The sequence below is a fragment of the Furipterus horrens genome, unplaced genomic scaffold, assembly GCF_987537825.1.
Source record: "Furipterus horrens unplaced genomic scaffold, mFurHor1.1.pri manual_scaffold_1, whole genome shotgun sequence".
In the NCBI taxonomy this organism is placed as follows: Eukaryota; Metazoa; Chordata; class Mammalia; order Chiroptera; family Furipteridae; genus Furipterus; species Furipterus horrens.
This window is the reverse complement of record NW_028327171.1, coordinates 165,087,901-165,092,329: the sequence shown is the minus strand read 5'-3', so window position 1 is coordinate 165,092,329 and position 4,429 is coordinate 165,087,901. Positions and strand designations below refer to the sequence as shown.

General features: G+C 41.8%; 1 pseudogene; it reads left to right on the top strand.

The window, feature by feature from the left end:
• The first annotated feature begins 3,673 nt into the window (after positions 1 to 3,673).
• On the top strand, positions 3,674 to 3,999 carry LOC150022200 (large ribosomal subunit protein eL34 pseudogene; annotated as a pseudogene).
• Positions 4,000 to 4,429: the final 430 nt, after the last annotated feature.

The following is a 4,429-nucleotide window of genomic DNA, read 5'->3' as shown; positions in this document are numbered from 1 at the left end:
GAGCCAGGCTCCCCGGTTTTCCCGTGGGAATCAGGACTACATTGTATCTATACTGCTTAAAAGCTTGCTTTTACTAAAAAAGCTTCCTCAGCCGGAGCTGAAAAACAACAGATGTTTAATGTATAACTTTAAAGTAACTTCTCAAGGTCTATTCTGAACTGTTTTAAGGACAGGATGTGGCCAGATCTCCCATCCTTATCATTTCCTTGCATAAGCAACATTCTTTTCTTTATTATCTGTAAACAACAACCATCTAGAGCAGTGGTTCTCAACCTTCCTAAGGTCGCGACCCTTTAATACAGTTCCTCATGTTGTGGTGACCTCCTAACCATAAAATTATTTTCGTTGCTACTTCATAACTGTAATTTTGCTACTGTTATGAATCGTAATGTAAATATCTGATATGCAGGATGTATTTTCATTGTTACAATTTGAACATAATTAAAGCATAGTGATTAATCACAAAAACTATGTAATTATATATGTGTTTTCTGATGGTCTTAGGCGACCCCTGCAAAAGGGTCGTTTGACCCCCAAAGGGGGTGCTACCCACAGGTTGAGAACCGCTGATCTAGAGCAACCTTAGCAAAGAGATCTGTAACTTTGTTTGATGTGACCCACCCAGAAGGGAATAAAGGCCTGTCCAGGCAAGGGTCCTAGTGCTCTCACTGATTTAGAGTGGCAGTTCTGTCCCTTTTCTCCACCAGATTAGTGAGGTCCATGTGATTTTGCTCATTGCACCCACAACGCTGCAGACACCGCTGGTCAGAGGCCACAACAATAGAGCCCTGCAATTCCACTCTTGGCATCTACCCAAGAGAATTTACAACATATATCTACACAAAAACTTACAGGTAAACATAGTAGCCAAAAAAAAAAAAAAAAAAAAAAAAATGGAAACAATCCAAAGGTCTATCAATTCACAAGTGGATAAACAAAATATGGTGTATTCATATAATGGTATATTGTTTAACAATAAAAAAAGAATGAAGTACTGATATGTCCTAAAACATGGATGACCTTCAAAAACCTTGTGTCGATGAAAGAAGTCAAACACCAAAAAAAAAAAAATGTATATTGTATGATCCCATTTACATGAACTGTCTAGAAAAGGCAAATCTATAGAGAAAGAAAGTAGATTATCGATCGAGTAACCTACCAAGGGTAAGAACAGAAAGTAACAGCAAACAGGCAGAAAGGATCTTTTTAGAATGAAAGAAATATTTTAAATTTGGATTGTGGTGATGGTTGCACAATTATGTAAAATCATTAAATTGTACTCTAAAAATAGGTGGATTTTATGGTATGAAATTATACTTCAATGAAAATAGCTAATGATAATAATCAACCTATCGTTTGAGATGAATAAAATAATCAAGTTTCTGTTTAGGTAGAAACAATGCTATTGCTTTAGCTTTCAAAATCAATATAACAGGCTCTCAAATCTTTGGTTCTCCTAGAGTGTCTGGGGCTTCTATAATTTGGATCCAGGAAGTCTGACATTTTTCTCTTTCAATGCATTGGTGTAGTATAAAAACTCTCCTAAATTACCTCTCAAATTGTTACTAGAGAAACCCTGGTTCTTCTTGCCAAGGCAATAAAGAATTACAAATCAGCAAGCCTATTAGAGTGCATGCAAAGTTTATTAGTGAATGGGAGAGCAAAAGCAAGGGTGGCTAGAACAAGGGTGGCAAAAGCAAGGGTGGCCAAAGGCCAGGTGACCAACACCTGTGTGGTCTGAGCCCAGGTGGCCAGAAAGTCGAGAGAAGAGAGTGAGTCCTTCATTCTGAGAACTTACATAATTGGTGGGGGAGGGGTGAAGAATTTACATTTTGACTGGCAGGTAAAAGTGGTGCCACCCTTCCCAGGAGACATGACTACACAAACATAGGTATGGGTGGGGGTCTGTTAGTCCAAATCCTCATCTTGCTCTAGACTCTCTTTGATCATTTTGCATACACTACGGGAGGCAGGCAGTTAACCAAAGTTGTTTTAGGAGTATTTTTCTTTGGGCCACGTAGTCACCCTCCCTTTTCCCCTTCCAGGCCTTGGGATGAATACATTGTCTCAAGGCTTTCCTTTTCCCAGCTAATGGAGATGATACACACAGACTTTCAAGGGCTCCCCCACTCCTGCACTACAATAGTTTTGCTTGTTGTTTGGAATGCCTGGCCTATTGGACCACGCTCAGGACTACTGGGTCAGCGGATGAGTCATGTCTTCCTTTGCATTTACCCTCCTATATTAAGTTCTTTGTTAGATTGCAATGGTGAGGGCCCTGCCTTTATTTCCCCTCTGCCATTCATTCTACTGTAACAAAATCACTGTGCTGTCTCATGCAAATTCCTACAACGATCATATTTCCATGAGGGAACACCAGATTGAAATTCAGCTAAAAACTCTGTACTCACTTAAATGTTATACCTCATAAAATTACATTTAAGCATGCTACTGTTACACTATTGAAGACATTGAATAAATAATGCTATATACTGCAGTTACAGAAAGCTAAGAGATAGTATCTAAAAAATAATGCTTTAATGTATTCCATCATAGTTAATGCAAAGAAAAATTTGGTGCTATATCTAAATTGGCTTTTCAAATTAAACCACACAGATAAGTTAAAAGCTATAAATAAATGACAGATAACATTGTTACAGAAACAGGGGAGTCCAAAAACAAACCCCAGAGTTTGCGGCTGGGAGATAGGCAGCAGGACGCAGCTTTCAGGATGCCCTTGCATGCCTGGAGCTAGTGGCTGGATACATTGTTGCAAAGATCCGCTTTACTTCCAAGACTCAGGAAGATGGGAGGGATCTTGGACTGTGGGCTGGTGCGGAAGAAGCAGACAGAGCCTACGTAGGGTTCTGTGAATGGTCAGAACTGTTTGCAACACCCACTGCGTGAGAGGACGCAGGGAGAGAGAGGAGGCAGGGAGGAAGAGAGAAGCAGCTGTGGACATTTTGGGCTGGCTCTGGCTCTAGGAGGCTCTCTCTCTCAGGCTCTCTCTGGCCCTCACGCCCTCAGTCTCTGGCTCTTGTGGGCTCCCTCCATCTGGCTTGGAGGAGGGATCTCCAGGCTGCTTTAAGAAGAGGTTCTTGCCAGGCTGCTTTGAGAAGGAGAGGAGATCCATGCAGTTTGCAGGAAGAAGGCAGTTTACAAGGAGGCTGAGAATCCAGGTGGTCCTGCATTTAGAGCTGGAGGGCACCACAGCCCAGAAAAGACCTCCCCAATCAGAACTGAGTGATGGGCAGCTACTGGTAAAGCTGAACTGTGCCTAGGAAGTAGGGAAACGGTGTTTCTGGCTTTCCTAGACTGGCCAGGTCTGGGAGGGGGAGGCAGGGCTTTGTGTAAATAAACAGTTCTTCTCCTTTTCACCAAACTCTGGTATTCAGAGTTATGATTCTGGCGGCGGGCAATCGGGCCCCTAACTAAACAGCCCGTGGGTTCTGTTTCTATCGGAGCAGCCCAGGGGTTCTGTTACAACATCATTGCTTCCAAAATTAAACACCTTCAACAGAGAATTTTAAAATTAATATAAACATTTCAAAATTGATTTTGTATTTATCAATGCTTTCTTAGTTGTAAGAGACGAAAACCTGACTTAAACTAGATTAAGCCAAAAAGAGGACCATGTTAGCTCTTCTCGGGACAGTGTCTTCAGGCATTCACAATGATCCACCGTCGAAGGCTGTCCCTACAATACAGCCTCTAACAAAACTAGGCTGTCCCAGACCCATGGTAACAGAATTGCTTACCTTCATACCAAGAAGGTAGGGAAAGCACCACAACCTGCATGCAGTGTGTACCCAGGCCGACTTCATGGAGTTTGTGCTGTGAGACCTGAAATTCTAATGAGGTTGTCTAAAACGAAAAAACACATCAGCAGGGCCTATGATGGATCCACCTGTGCTAAATATGTCTGTGACAAGATCAAGCATGCTTTGCTTGAAAATTGTTGTGAGTGTATTGAAGGCACAAGCGCAGTCAGAAAGCTAAATTTTTTTAAACGAAGCTTTTTTGAATAGTAAGAACAATTAAAAGGCTAAAAAAAGAGAGGGATCATATTAGATGACATTAGATCAATGGAGGGAAGGGGGAAATGAACCTGGATATATACCCATCTTTGCTTTCAGTGAGCATTGGCTCTGTTGTCTTCTGTGCATGGGCCTCCCCAATCCCAATTCTAGGCCTTATCTCCACAACTTCACAACAGAGGAAAACAGTTTCCTTTCTGCCACTTACAATCCACTTAAAACCCTGGGGAAGAACTCTGACCCACCTTGTGGCCCATGCCACCCTTATTATCAGAAGGTAGAAGAGTCCATATCTGCTGGGAACATAAACATACACAATGGCTCAAACGTTAACGTCTCAATTTCTACCTCTCCTCCAAATACACAGCAGACTTTCTCTATGTGCACAGCAA